We start from the raw sequence: 16,373 nt of genomic DNA, 5'->3' as shown, positions 1-16,373 counted from the left end.
GACAAATGCCGCCGTGGCCGCGAGACGGTTCACGTCAGTCGCCTGAAGCCGTACCACGACCCCCTTATCGTGTCATCACCTTAGGTCGCCAGGATAGCTCCTCTTCGCCGTGGGGGCAATTGTAGTGGGTAACATGCATGTGGCGCTGTGCGAACTGCCACCGCTGCGGCGCGAGACCCGAGCTCGGGCTGCTGATACGAACGGCTAGGACTCGCGATCAAGAGCGACTTGCGATCCCTCGTACGAGCTGCAATAAACCCCCTTTCAATTTATTTATTTATTTATTCATTCATTTATTCATTGAGTTATTTAATACACACACTTTCAAGGACGGAAGGCACTACAGAAAGGAGCGGTACCAAAGAAAAGCTGATATGCATACAATTACATTGTCACGTCGTAGTGACGGCAAAGAACACAGTAGCAATACTGTGAATGACGAAACTAACTTTTATTGGGCGAACTTACGCCGGCAAATACGGGCTACAGTCAAAGCACAACGACAGCCGCGATTACGCTCGGTGATCGTCAAAATCTGATCAGCGGGTCAAGCGAATCATCTTTTACGCATGAGCCATCGAACGTTCCAGAGTAATCGTTGATGCCCGCGTGCCATCCAGAAAGTTCTACACCATTCGTGTTGCGCATACGTGCAATCAGATTGCACAAGCTTCGGTGACAAGAAACGGCGGATGGAACCATCGATAACATTCGTGAAACTTCCGGGACAAGCACTCGCGCCCTGCGGAGAGGGATAACATTTGTTATAGGGTGAAATGCGCTCAACGTAAACGATAAACAAGGTCTTGTGTCAATATTAAGAGGAAGCTTTAGCTCGAGTGCTCCTATCTAAATACATGTAAAAGGAGAATTCGTTTTTCTCGGCAACCATTGCACCAAATTTGACCAGGTTTGTTGCATTTAAAGGACAAACTTAAAATCTAGTGACTGTTGGTTTCGAATTTTTGAGTTAGATTGTCAATTTTTTATTAAAAATTGTCAAAAATCGGATATTTTCAAAAAACGATACTATCAAGTTTACAACTCTGTAACTTAACCACTAAAAATGATAATACAATTCTGTGAATTGCATCTAATAGTACATCTAAAGCGGACAAAATTGATATGTTACACATGAATATAAAAAAATTCAATCATAGGGAAATACAACTTTTGCAAAACCGTTGTAACCAACGTAACAAATTCACGTAAGATGTAACATGATAATTTTAATTTGTCCGCTTTGAATGATCTAATGAATGCCGTTTACAGAACCGCGATATCAGTTTTTGATGCAAAGCTATGAATTTCTAAACTTCGTGATTCTATTTTTTTCAAGCGGTCAAATATTTGAAAATCGTTTTAAGAAAATTCAAGCCATAAATCGAAATTCCGCTTGCAACAGTCACTAGAATTTAACTTTCTCTTTCAAATGCGACAAATTTCATCAAAATCGGTCCAGGGGTTATCTCATAAAAACGTTTTTGCGTTTTACATGTATTTGAATAGGTCGCGTCGGAGTTGGGCCCGAGCTAAAGCTTCCTCTTAAGGGGGAAATTATGTTAAGCGATAGCGAGGTAGACTGCTGTTTCGGATGAAGATGTATCAGCGATGTGAAATGGGAGCAGGAAGGTGGTTCCAGTCGACACTTGAGCGGGCTAAAAAAAAATTGTGTTGCCTGTTCTTTCGGCAGGATGGGACGGCTACTTTATATCTGTAGCCTGATTGGGAACAAACTTGTAAACGTGGGGTGAAAGATTCATTTTTCAGCAGTTGGCTAGAGTGATAAATTTTGTGGAATAGGCGAAGGCGAGCACATTTTCGCCGTAATGAAACACCTGGCAGATTCAGGGTTTCTTTAATACATATTACTGGAACGGCAAGAACAGTTAGATAAGATAAGCCGAGCTCCTCGATTTTGAATCGCTTCAAGGGGTAGGGCTAGTGATGCCTGATTGTGATGTGAATTGACAATGTCAGTGCGAAGGTTCAAAGATGTGTATGTTTGGTCGCTGTCGCCATGTCTTTCCCTAATGAGCCCAAGGAAAACATGATCCGCGCCTTGGTAGCTACAAATGGAAACAAGAGGAAGGCCTCAAGTATATATCAGTCATGGAAGTGTGGCGGTAGACCAAATGCGTCGACTATCATCAGAAGGTGTGATAACATCAGAAAAACCAGCAGCTTTCTGAAACAGTGGCGGAAAACTTCATCTTTCAGTCCTATAGCCTACGCATAGATGTTCTACCATTTATGGCCTCAAAGCCTCATGCTAGTGTGGTGGACGTAGCGCCCCAGGTACCTTTTTGCAAGTCATCAGTTTGGAGGATTCTAAACGACGCGGCCTTTCACCCGTCTCAGTTTAACCTGCAAAAATGCTTGGAAGATAGGGACCTGCAGAAACGTCTACATTTCTTGAATTTGATCCTTTCGAAAGCCGATGTGTCAGCGGAATTTTCGTCAACATCATGTGTCCAGATGAAGCCAATTTCTGCAGAAACACGGCCAGGTGAACTTACATAATGCACAGTATTGGAGTGACTCCAATCCACGCTAGGTGAAGCACACTCGACACAAGTACCAGTGGTCGCCTAATGTGTGCTTCGGCATTTAAGCCGGTGCTATAATCTGTAATACCTTCTTCGATCCCACATTGAGTGCACAGCGTTAGGTTAAGGCAATCCTTGAAGGAGTGGTGGATCAGCTTCTCAGCGAGGTCAAGTTGTCACGTCTTCCCCTTCTGTGGCATCAGCAAAATGGGGCGCAAGCACACAGTAGCAGCCGAGCACGAGACTGGCTGGGTGAGACTTTTCATGCGCAATATACTGGAAGGCACGGGCCTGTAAATTGAGCGTCCATGTCACCTGACCTTTAACCACTCGTGTGTGGTGAGAGATAAAGTTGCCAATTCGGCTCATTTCGAAGTCGTACATTTACTTTCTTGAACACATCGGATTTACCTTTTTCTCCCTACAGGCGTGCCGCTTCCCTGCGTGTTATATTTCGCTTTTATTATTTGCCACGAACATGTTTTTGCAGCACGTATATAGTCTCATTAGAAATAAAATCGTTTCTTTAATTTAGCTTTGGTCTGAAGGAACTTTCGCGCGCGAAACTTACCTGCGCGCGCACTCTTTCGATGCGGTGCGAGCAGGGCAGGCATTTTGAAACATTCTATGCCTATTCGATTGCTTTTCGCATTTAGTGCATAGTGAAAGTCATAATTACAGTTGTGACTGCATTCAAACGGAGCTTGGGCAGTGAGAAAATGATCGCCCAGAGCTCAGCGTTAAGAACAGGAGCGAAATTCCTAAGTCCGAAAGAAAATGACCACTCATGTGAAGGGGATACCCGGATTTCTCATCACTCATTGTACATCTGTAGCTATTATGTTAGTACTTCGCACACGAGCAAGATAGTCGATCAACCTACTGCTTAAGCATTGCAGGCTATCAAATTTATGATTCTTCCCAAAAATGTTGATATATATAATTTCATATTCTGATTACATAGATATGTCGGAGTTAAATGTCGGATATAAGCATTTAAAGGTTCTTATTACTTCCGTACAAATGCAATTCAAGCAATGTTGTACGACGGCCAGTGTGCGACATAAAAGGCATTCGAATTCATAATAAAGCATTGCAGTCGTCTTGGAATAACCTCATGAAGTTTTGAAAATGGTTGTATGGTTGGAATACGGAATCCGCAAAGCAATGTTGCTAGGCGCGCTATCTGATATAGGACGGTTTTCAATGAGAATTGCTGGGTATGTTCATCTGCAAACGTCCGTCATGTCCTCGAAAAAGCAGGTGTTACGCAGACTCGTTGCAAATAATTTTGTTTATTCATTCAAACCAGCTGCCTCGCCTGCTATTAAGCTACCGGGCGGTTGTTTTATGACGCGAAGGGCGGCATGCACTGAACATTCTGTGAATTAAAAGCAGACGACAGTGTTGAGGAGCCGGCGATCATGAAGTAATGTTTGGCGCGAGAAGGTGCTCTCGCGCGAAGTTACGTTTTTGGAGGACGATCAAATAATGAGTGGTAGGCTGTCCGAATTTGAGCCTTCGCAAGCAGCACACAAAGTTTGAGCTGATGCCAATTGCGTTAGGCAGATGTCAGGCCGATAACAGTCGCCAAGTTCGCGTGTTTGTACTATCGGCGGAATCGAGCGACTGACGTGCAGCTAATTAGGACAGTTGGATGAAGGAGATTGCTTTTTTAGTTCAGTTTTCACCATATTTGTAAAAACTGTTATACATTTCGTACAATGCATGCACAAAAAGCGAGAAACGACGACATTGCGCACTGTCAACATCAGTGCTTCGCCGTTCTCGATGGCTGGCAGTTCCGCTCGCCAGCACTCGTTTAATTTAAATGTTACTGCGCACATGGAGGCATTTTAAGTATTGTTATGGTAAGTCAATATTTAGCTTTTGAGGTGCACTGTTTGCTTTGTATCTCAAATAGGCAACAAGTGGAGCCCCTCCAATGCAGCATCGCAAGCAACCGCCTTTCTTCAGTTGCCAATACTGTCAGTGCCTTCATTGCCATTTGCGCGCGAGCACTATGAGCTCTGTAAATTGACGACAATACGCGCTATGTCCTAATCTATTTATACTTCATGAAACACATAAATAATGTGTATGAAAACACTACGAATGATGGTATGTAGGCCGCATTACAACGCTTAGTACGGACTGCCGCTCGCTGATTTCAAAGGTGTCTGGTTAGTCATACCAGCGCGACTCAGAGGGAAGCGCCAGAGTTTACGTGCACAAGATCTGCCCGTCTTGGTATGTTACGACCACAGTTGATGTCACTTATGCGCTGCTTGCACACTATGTCAAGCGAATGACGAGTGGTCGCTGTGCCACCTCGACGTAGAGAAATACTCCGGTCAGTGCTTTGGACACTCACCGACGTTCTTCCGGGGAAATATTGCTCTCCATTTATCGAATGCGGAAAGCCACGTTCCACAAAATATTACAGGGAGTATGCGAAACACTTCCTTGATGATGGGTGAAGCACCTAAATGTTGTAAGCAGCACGTATCAAATCAGTGGTTATCGCTACCCTTGGTATTCATGTTGGAACATGAGGTGTTGGGCTGGCCGCAGGCTTTTCGCTCTGGGCGACCAATTCCGAACGACGATTCATGGTTGTTGCACTCGATGGAATCGTAGCTGTCCCTGTTTGACAGTTCCGAACAGCTTTTGCAGCTTACATTCTCAGCCGAAGACATTATTCCAATTGTCTGGTGCAGCCGCGAAATTGCTGAACGTCTGCTTCTCGCTGCTTTCGTTCTCCGCTCTGGCCGGCCCGGCATGGGCTGAGTTCCTTCCCCGCAGGTTCCTCTCTAATGAAGTCACACGAAGATGTTCGCTAGCTTGCTCTGTAAGATTTTTCTTCCTTTTTCGTTCTTTTTTGCTTATTTAAGAAAGGTAACTTTCGAATTTTCCGAAACAATTCTGCGTCTACACTCGCGGACAATTTTGTGTGGCGATGATGGAAAAGCTACAGCTGTGTGGCGGCTGCGCATGTGTTACCGCGCCAAGTAGTCCGGCAGCGTTCGAAAGGGCTTTTCGCTGATCGAAAAAAAGAAAACGCTGAATCGACACAGCTTCCACGTCTGATGTTATGGCGTTTCCACAGACGCAGTATGGAAAAGGCTGAAAATAAATAAACCTTTACACTCCAGCGCCGTGTTCCGTCTAAATAATCTGTTGCTAGTGAGCTAATATGGTGTTTATCCTTCCTCTTCCCAGCCTAAAGTAACGTCGACTAAAACGCAGGACTATTTTCATAAGCGCTCTCACTTGTGCACGCTTTCCCTGTGTAGCTTTAAAGCGAGAGCTTTACTGTCCGCGAACATGCGATTTCCCCGTGGCGGTGTTACGAGGAGGCACATACCGTCAAAATGCGCGCCTCGCCGCGGATATTTCTCTTATCTCGCTCCCTAGCCAGTACTGCGCATGCGCCACTAGTAGCACCGAGCCACAGACGTTCCGCCGCTGCGCTGCGCCGCGCCCTTCTGCGGCCGCCGTGTGGTACGAGATGCCACGCGTTCCTCGTTGTTGCGCTCGCCTCCGCTCGCTTCGCCAGCTGCATCGCATGCTTGATAACATGTCGGGGGATTGAAAATGAGAGCTCGCGTGAGCCGCAACCACATTTGAGGGGGCAGTGTGTACGGCGACATTTCTGATAAGCAGGAGGAGGCCTGGAATCGACATCGGAACGAGATGAAGAGGAAGCTAATCACCCAGGAAACAGACAAACAGTGTGCCCTACGACTGGCGAAACGCCGCAACATAGCTCGGCAACAAGACTAACCTCGACTTGCAATCAAGGGGTGCTATTTTGTAGGAATTTCTTTCTTTATGCCAATGCCTTCTCTCCTGTCGTCACGGATTTAGGAAATGGTGGTTGCGTATGCACGACGATTTTTGGATAGTCCAACCAGAGGCTCCCTTTATTGGCCGGGTGTTTCTTTCGTGTTCTCTTCTCTTTTTCCGGGGCTGTATAGCGAATTTGTTTTGTAAAACGACGCTTAATAAAAGTGGACTTCAATGCTGCGGAAAGCAAATTTATTTTGTAATCTTTCAATGCAAAAACTGCCGCAGCTTACAGAAATGCATACGCAAGTACTCCTACTTTCGAAGCCGTAGCCACATATTGGTCGGATGTGCATCCAATCCATGCCGTTGAGCGCACGCAAAATGGCGGCCTATGTTTACCCGACAGCTGACAGCCATTAGGGCGTCCGTAGGGCAGCGCAACTAATTGCGGCCCACAGCGGTATACTTGAGTCTGAGAAAAACACGCGCTGCTTGATGGAGCCGTGAGATACAGCTGGAGTGAGGTGAGTAAATATTGCTAGTGTAGTGCTTACATTGTCGTGCGGTTTTCGGCTCATGAATGGCGTGTGATAATTTATCATGAATGGCGTGTGATAATTATCCGTAACACACGAGGACACACTTTGCAACATAGTGAATCGATAACTGTCAAGGCACTCAGCACGTTTCAATAGAGCACCGACACGACAGAATAATAGCTTCGTCAAAGTGATCACAGCAACGGTAATATTTCCTGGGTCTGGCGCCCCTGCACTGACGGTTACGCTCCGAGAAAGAAGCTGCTACAACAGTAAATGTGAGTAGCGACTTCACCTTTTTATATTAGTTGTATAAAAAGGCAAAAAGTAATTAATTCGTAGTGAGCACTTAATGCAGGCGCTTGTCTTAGAGAGAATGTCTGCCTGTGACTTCCTCACTGTGTTGCGGGCCGGCTGAAATTCCGAAGTTTGAAAAGCGAAAATGGCGGCTAAAGGACCGAGAGTTTCTCAAGAACAGACCGCTATTCTGGTGCTGTTCATCGAGCAGCACCCTCACCTGGCGAGAGCTTCTACAGAGTTCTCGCCACGTATTACTGCTGCTCGAAAGAACGATCTATGGAAGGAGGTGGCAGCAGTCTTGAACGGACAGAGCCCAGCGGGGAAGTCAACCAGTCGTTGGCGGAACCACTGGGCTAAAATGGCACACAAAGACAAAAAAGAAGCGGCTAAGGCCGCGAGCGAGAAGAGGTGAGCTTTCTGATGATGCTCACAGTAATGTCGTTTCACGTAGTTGTTGTTGCCATGTTTGCAGGGCTACTGGAGGCGCCAAAGTAGGTGGGGTGGACGGCCGCGTCCTCGGCATTCTTGCGAGGACAGGCGGTCTCCCTGTTACCCCCTTCCCCACTTCTTCACCGATAGCGAGGTGTGTACATTGGGTTTAAAAAGTGTTGTTTGTGTGACCTGCTGTGGCCTCAGAAATTTTCAGCATTACGTTGTAACACAATATTGCAAAATGTTTTGAGCCATTTTTTTTCGTTTTTTGTGCAAGTGACAATATAGGTTATGTACTCTGAGCAGCAACTTGTATAAATCATGCTCATTGTACACACTGCTCGCAACGTCTGAACACTACTCTGACTGCAAGGCACAAGTTCGGAGGAAGCTGCAGGGCCCAGCGGTTCCCGCATACGTGTACCAGCAACGACTGCCTTCGTGGTGTCCGGCCCTGCAGCTGTTGCTGGACCAAGTGGCCTTACACCTAAGGCAGTGACCTAGCTCTTGTAGTAGCATTGTTGGCAGTTGGTGTATGATCGGGCTATGAAGTAGTCCACTGGGCTATTATTACCTTTGTGTCCAGCATTCAGCTCCTATTCATGGAGCAGAAATGCAAGCCTACAAATGACATGATGTTCTAATAGGGATTCCTTGTGCTTCTGATAGTTTAATGTTACCAGGAACTTCATGTGGCTTCTTTTGCTCTAAATATGCGACTGCTTAGTGTATCATTATTGTAGCTATGCAGCTACAATGGCATTTCCAAGTGACTGATTAGGACAATGAAACTCTGTGGTTTGGATGTCAGTGAATGAGCAGTGTTTGCTTTTGCCTTGCATGAAGAGCCACCGGCTACCCTCCAGCAGCCGACGCCCCAGCCTACCCTCCAGCAGCCAACGCACCAGCGTACTGTCCACCAGCAGACCCCCCAGCCTACACCTCGAGAGCAGCAGGCACCCCCACCCCCCTCAGGCAGTCGAGGCAGCAGGAGCTGGAGGGCGCCGTCGAGATGGCTAATGACGAACATATTCAGCAGTGCCAGTTGGCGGCAGCCAGGGTGCAAGTGAAAGCTCGCTTCCGCCGACAAATGCGGGAGCAAACCCGGCGGGTACGTATAACGCCACTGACGTATATTTTTCTGTGTATGAAATGGACGAGCATATGACCTCTCCAAAAATTATATGAATCAGTAAACAAGCATAACGTGTGCAAACAGCGGTGTGGTCATCATATCTTGTACACATTTCCGTGATATAATATGTGTCAACATCTACGCAGTTATGTGGCAGAAAGAAAGAAGTGGCGTTAAGTTCAGGGAAGCAGGTATAGCCAATGTAAGACATCTTAATAGAATGGGGCTGCACAAGTTTGAAGGGCCAGAAAGGTATTTTCAGTGTTTCAGTATACAGTGACAATAGCCTGCAAATGCGGGTGAATGCAACGCAACAAGGCCTTTTTACTGAGCTTCTATAACTAAACAAATTACACATCTTCTTCGCTAGGCGCCTACGGAGGTCCTGCGGCAGCACCATGCAGTCCGCATGGCGGTCCTGCGGCAACTGAGGAAGTAGATGGGGAGTATGCGCGACGTGCAGCAGCAGCGGCTTCAAGTGGAGCGGCGCTCGCAGGAGACAAATCAGCGCCTGCTTCAGCTGCTGCTGGCTTCACTGGCTCATGGTGACGGCCAAGCCCCTACCCCCTCTCGGGCCCCACATAGTTAAAGTAAGGTAGCATAGGCAAGGAATTTGACACCATTCTTTTATTAACTTAAAATTTGCTGTTCTAGTAATGATGATCTGAAGGCCCGATATTGCTAGTTTGCAAGAAATAATTGCTGAAGTCACCATTTCATGCAACCACAAGTAGCATAGCCGTTGGAGCATGATTTTTTGCTTGAAGTTGTACTTCAGCAATCAGAGCGTCCGCACTATCACGCTCACCTGCACAAGTGCTAGCAAGCCTGATGGTGCGGACATTCTGACAGTGGCGTTTCAATCTTGAGGTGCTTGTTGTTGTCACTTCAATTTAAGAACGAAGCCCCACTGCAAATGTTCTACAATTTAATCCTGTGTCAACAAATGTTGACAGCTTTGGGCCTTAATGTAACGTCCAAAGGAACCTGTGAATATACACAGCAAACAAGAAAAGTTATGAAAATTCCTTGCCTATGCTCCTTCATTTCATGTGTAATATGTATATTTGTTTGTTTGTCGCATATTTATGTACATGTATGCATTTTTTTCTCGTGGCATACAGGGATGAATGTCTTCTTGTTTTCTTGTTTTTCGTTACCACGTTTTGTTCTCATTCACTGTTCTTTCATGGTTGATATTTTTGTTGTTGTTGTGACATACAGGGATTAATGTCTCTTGGTTTTCATTACCACTTCTTGTTGTCATTCATTGTTCCTTCATGGTTGTGATGCATTGTATGTTTATCCGTTGTGTACAATATTTAGGCAGTTTCTCTTACTGAATGTCAAAGTAAGATGTTTTGGCTCTTTCTTTTCAAGTACGGAACTCCACGACAGCATCTTCGTTTCACATGTAGTGATGTACCTACATATTTTGCTGTGATAAATATTCTTCTTTTGGTGCGTAATTTCAGAACCTGCACATTTTCTTTCTGGTAAAATTTAAGCTTTTTGCTATTTCTGTGTACTTGTGCATAGTATAACAGTTTTCTTAAACGACGCGTGCCGTTACCTGTGATATTTTATGATGTAGTTACCTACGAATCTTTTAGATGCAAGAACAGTGCGATGCAGTATTTATTGAAACGTGTCCGTGATATGTTGCATATGTCCTTACTACTGCAGTACTCATGATTCTCGCACTACTTCAATGTAGAGACTGCCGCACGTGATGTGTACATAAACAAGTGTTACCGTAAAATAACTGTATGTTGAAGGCTGAAATAATGCAGAAAGGTGCAGTTTACTTCTAGTGCTTTTATTTACACATCGCTACTACATTACTAGTGCTAGCGTGCACTGCAAAAATGTTACTGTATAACATTCCAGTTACTGAGTTCTGCTATTTGCAAGTGAGGTCGTTGTTGAGATCTATCAACTGCTCAGGCGTGCACACACTTCATGGAAGCCACAGCGTTTGGCATGTCGGATGACCAGTTGCACGGAATTTTCATCACTACAAAGGAACGTTGCGGTTGTGAGACAAAATGGTGGAGGAACTAGAAGGTGCGCGTGTAACAGCACGTTCAATGAAGCGGAAGGTGTGACGTGCACTGTACATTTTGGCTTTTATGAGCTTCTCTGCGCGAGTAGAAAGCGAGGAGACAGGTGCTTATGCCCATCAATGCGTAAGCGGACAAGAGAAGTCTCACCGATACGAGCAAGAATAAAAATGACAACTGCAGGCTACATGAATGGCACGCAGGGCATCTAGGAGACGACAGCAGCAGCAAGCAAATCGTGGCAGACACTTTGAAAATCCACCTATTTTTAGTTTGCTTTCAATGTTATATGTCACCACTAAACATACTGTTTCGCTTATTATGAATGCAGGCTGTACATAACCCTTCACTACACTACTTTTACATTTCTCAACAAATCATTAATGATTTGCATTACGTAAACATCAACTAAAGCATAGCGTGGGAAATGTGTCTGCAATTTCACAGCATGAAATGCACAATGCAATTATTTGGCATTTGCTATGTTACAACTGTGTGAATGCACTTGCGATGCGGACGCTGCTGTTAACGTCGCAGCTGCCCTTGCACACTCCTCAGGTAACGCATGTGCTGCGCACGGGTTGGGCCAGACATGCCAAGCGCAGAGTCACGAACAGCTCGCCCTCAGAAATAATTCATTCTTGACCCCGTGTTTCGGTGCAGACCTTGCGGAATGGTATCGCCATAACAGTCGAGCTCACTACTACTGCAGCTGCTGCTGTCGTCGTCGCTGTCATCGCCCGATTCTATGTCGCCCTCAGAAAGGCGAAGGTTCTGCAACACGGCCCATGGCGCGACAATGTAGGCCGCACGTTCCGGCTCGTAGAGTTGGTTGCGATAGCGCTGAAGACAGCGCAAACAACTCTTTAAGAGCCCAATGCACCTCTTGACTACGGAACGCATGGCGCCATGTGCTGGGTTGTACTGCCCCTCGGCTGTCTCCACTGGAGGATGGCCGAGAACTGGGCTCAAGAGCCACGGTTCCAATGGGTAGCCACTGTCACCTGCACGAAGATGGAAATAGCACATTGAGTATTCCTCTGTCGAGAGGGAAGTTCTTAACTGAGGAAAGCTACAGCACCATTCAACAAATGCAGAATTCAGAGGTTGTATGTCCCAAGTAAAAGTATGAGTTCAGCACGTGCATACGCGACACAAACTGTTAACCAATTTCCAAGTGCACTACTCGGTGCCTGCCACAAGGAGAAGAAATCAACACTTGTTGGTGCTATCAATGAGAGTAGTAGTAGTAGGACTAATGTGTGTTCATTTCTTCTGCTTCTGGCCGGCACTGGGTGCAGTCAGCACTAATACGTTTTGATTTCGTCTGCTCCTCGTAGGCACATAATGTGCTTGTAACTTAACGCTTCGAACATTGCCAATGGTGGCAGTCAATATCTTCATTTTATTTTACTCGCGCCCTAATCATGTGCTTGTAATTTCGTTAAAAGTTAGCGTTGGAGCGGACACGGCGTTCTGCGCTACTAAAACGTGACTGCGCCAAAAAAAGAAATGTTTAGTCTCACCGAGGAGGTATATTCCCCGGGATTCACGATGCGCCCCGCTTGGAACCGCCGACGCAGCCATGTCGTCCGCCAAACGAACGCGTCGTGGTCCTACCCCGGTCGCACAGGGTCCACGGCCAGGATCTCCGTGTCCGCGTCGCAGATCTGAAACGTAAACAGAGAAAAGAGGATCGGCAGAAGAAAACGTGAGGTTTGCCTACGAACATGCAGTTTCGGGCGTTGTATCGTTCGCGGCACGCGAATTCAGCCTTGCGCTCACCGGGTTCGACAATGGCTATGAGGCTGCTGTCGATGCAACTGATGACGCCGGGGATAGCACCGCGCGGAAGAAAACCCTCCTTCACGGCTGCCTTTTCCTCGACCGTGTTCGGAAAATGGACCCACTTGTTCCGTGCCCGAGCGTTCACAACAGCCTGTGCCGCCCGTCGCACGTACTCGCTGACCTTCGACTGCGACACACGAATCGTCTCCTCGCTCCCAACGGACTCTTGGAAGCTCCCGGTGGCAAAGAAGCGCAGCGCACACAACACCTTCCGCTCCACCGACAGTCCCGTCGCTCGCTTCGCTTCTAGTTCCCCCGCCAGTTCCTCGCAGAACAACCGCACCGTTCCCTTCGAGAGGCGAAAATGCCGTCAGAAATGGTCATCCGGCATGTCAAAGGCGTCGTCTGGCTCTCCGTGTTCACGTCGCCGACGGCGAAGAGCCACGGCCGTAGCGATGAGAGGGGCAGCCATCTTTTATTCTTTCAGAAAGGATCCTGCCTCTGGCCGTGCCAAAAATCCATGCCTTATGCTCCGCATAGTGAATGCGTCAACGTCCCTATGACGTTTCTGGTTTTCGCGGGTGGCTGACGTCGCGTGATTGACAGACAAAATGGGCGCGGCTCGGTCATTTTCGACCAATGGATGCGCGGTGATGGCGGCAAAAGACATAAAGAAAGTAATAGAATTCTTACAAAATCTCACCCAAGTTTCACGAAAGCTAACCATGCTATGCCTTAGCTTTCGCTACGTATATTCTGGCATAGCCGAGCCACTGCCAATTGTTTTGGTCATAGCCACACAAATTTGTCCGATAGTGTAGAAGCGCTTGACAGGCTGAAACCTAAAGATGGCAATACGTTGACAGGTTAAAAAAATGTCCAGTGTTGCTCTACAAATGTCTTGTGTGCGCAAGTTTAGATAACAGACCTTTGCCTTTTGCGAAGCAGTTTTCGGAAATGCATAGCTGCTCATGACGATCAGACAACTACGTAGTATTTTGTACAAAACTCAACAATTCTACCAGAGCAACTCTGGATATCATGAAAGATGGCATGTACAATTGAGCGATTGAAAGTTGGCTCCTATAGCGTAATGGGTATATTGCTGTATCATCTTCCTCCCGGGAATTTTCACGTTCATTTTGCCCTTCGACATGGTACCATAAAAAATATAACAGGAGGGGACACTCAGGCAAAGTTGGCAAAAGGAAATACGTCACGCTATATTAGTAACGCTGACCGCTTGCTGCCGCGGGCATCGAAAAAAAAATGTAAAATGAGATTAGCAGGAATTGTTTTATTTTTTCATGATTTCCCGGCAAAAGTAAAAATATCTGCGTATAAATTAAATAAAACTTTGCGGCTTACTTCCGTCGCCTAGCGACAAGCGAATCTGCGAATGGCAATTGCCAGGTGCTGGCGTCATTTGTCAGACACCACCGAAGCAAGACAGGCCCGCCGGGCATCTGCAGCGTTGGCCTGTTCGATATCCCGGTCTGCCTGTACTTCTATGCTTGGATTTAGCCTGGTTTGGTGGGCTGCCAGCGAATTGTTGCGTTCCTCCTGAACTTCGGCATTGCACAGCTGCACTATTAGACTACGGCAAGGTGAGAAATTTTGTTCGACAGTCTGCGACGCATTTTAATAATATTTGGGGTTTTACGTGCCAAAACCACTTTCTGATTATGAGGCACTACGCATTTTAAGCTGTTTGGCTTACGGCACCGTACCTACGCTAGGCTTGTGAGGCACTTAATGAAAAACAGCGCGGCCATTCGTGCTGCAGTTGGTTTGAATTAATGAATCATCTTGGTAGATGTTTGCGACGCTTTACATGAGCCCAAAAACTATTTCAACTTCTTCAATAGTTTTTGGGCACGCTAGTAGCACAGGGTGCTGTGACCCAGTTTCGCGTATACTGAATTTTACTGCGACAAGTTTTGGCGCTTCTTCTGAACGCCAACATTATTGCAACTAATTTCGTTAGTTTTTGGGGTACTTTTTAAGCGCAGTGGGCGCTCCTGGCGCTGTGACGCGGTTAGCGTAAAGCAGCTCGGCCGTAGTGCGCAGTTAAGTTTCGCGCTTTAATGGACTGACAAGACAAGTTCCTGACAAGAGAAGACAAAAGCAGCTCGGCCGTGGTGACAAAGTTAGTTTGGCGCGTATACTGAATCTTACTGCGACAAGTTTGTAACCATTTGTATGGCCCCGCAACAATTTAAGCCTTCTTTCGTTACTCACGATTGTCGAAAACGCGACGAGCAGCTGTCAAGAGTGATAGCACTGTAGTGTGCTGCTTGCGCTGGCAAAACGCGCAAAAGATAACGCCAAGGAACTCAAACGCCAGGAAGTAGTAACTCGAAAATTCAGTCTTCTGAATGGCGCCCTTGCATTTGTCTTGAGTGCGAGAAGAAGGAATTCTGCGAGCGTCCAGCGTGGTGTGGTTGAGAGCCTGTGTTGTGGCCACCTCTGTGTATTCGTAGCGTACTATCGCGTCGGTTGTAACCAAGTTCTGGAAAGGTGCAGTAGCCCGCGTATTCGTGCTATTAATGTGCAGGAAATGAGGCCCCTGAAGAGTGGAATGCTTGGAAATAGAATGTTTTCGTGGTGTGTACGGTATTGTTTGGGTAGAGTTGGGTATTTTCTATGCCATCTATGTAAAAGCGAATTGCTTTTGTTTGTAAAGCCCCCATTCGCAACTTTCGCACGCTTCGCCTCTACACGCATTCTTATATGTTAATACCGAAATGACACTTGCTTGTAATTTAATTTTTTCAGCTGACGTCGTCTGGTGGAGCTTCCTACGGGAACTACTGCTGCTTACATGGTGCCACGACGTTGGATTAATCCCCAAAAAAGCAAGCAACAAGCATTTATATAGAATAAAATAAACATTTCCTCATCTCACAAGGCGCCTTGCGTCCTAATGAAATTGCACGTGGAACATATTTGATGGGGGCTTGTAAAGATCTTACGCAAACAATTTTAGTTAATAATAAAACGGTTTAGCACGAAGACAGTGCGCGGTTGAGCTGTAGAAGTAAAAAAAAGAAAACCGTAGCCGGCATGATGCGTACCAGCTAGTATTCAAAACGCGCGCGTCCGAAGCCGAAACCGGAAGTGTCGTTCAGGTATGAACGCCGACGGATTGGTGCGCTGCAGTCAATTGGGCCGCTGGGCTCTACGGGACTGTCCGCTCTTGTTGTATTCTTTTCTCTTTGACGGCACTGTGGAACTTCGCAAAGTGACAAATTTTGTTTGACGCTCTGCGTCTAATTTCTAGCAATTTTAGGCTTGCGGCACAGAAACCAGACTTTCGGCGCAGTCAGCGAAGAACAGCTGGGCCGTCCTGGCGCAGTTTGAGTTAGTGACTCGTGATAGGGGATATCTGCGACGCTTTCCAAGGGCCCTATCATTGTTGCAACTTATTTCGGTAGATTTTGGGCACGCTCGAGGCACCAGGATTTGTGACGCAAATAGCGAGAAGCAGCTCCGCCGTGCCACGCAGTTTCGCGTGTACTGAATCTTAGCGAGGCAAATTCGCCCGGCTTTCTCTAACCCCCTACATCATTGCAAATAATTTCGTTACGTCGTGGCATACCTTTGGGGCGCGCTTGCTACGTCTGACCTTGTGAGCATCATAGCAAAAAGCAGCTCGACCGCGGTGACTAGTTAGTTTGGCGTGTGCGGAACGTTTGTGGCGCTTTTTACGACCCCACAACAGTGTATACCTTGATTCGGTAGTCAAGAGATTGCCGAGAGTGATGAGAGCGAC

This window comes from Dermacentor variabilis, chromosome 9, assembly GCF_050947875.1.
Source record: "Dermacentor variabilis isolate Ectoservices chromosome 9, ASM5094787v1, whole genome shotgun sequence".
Lineage (NCBI taxonomy): Eukaryota > Metazoa > Arthropoda > Arachnida > Ixodida > Ixodidae > Dermacentor > Dermacentor variabilis.
The sequence above is the reverse complement of the archived record's forward strand: the minus strand, read 5'-3'. Positions refer to the sequence as shown.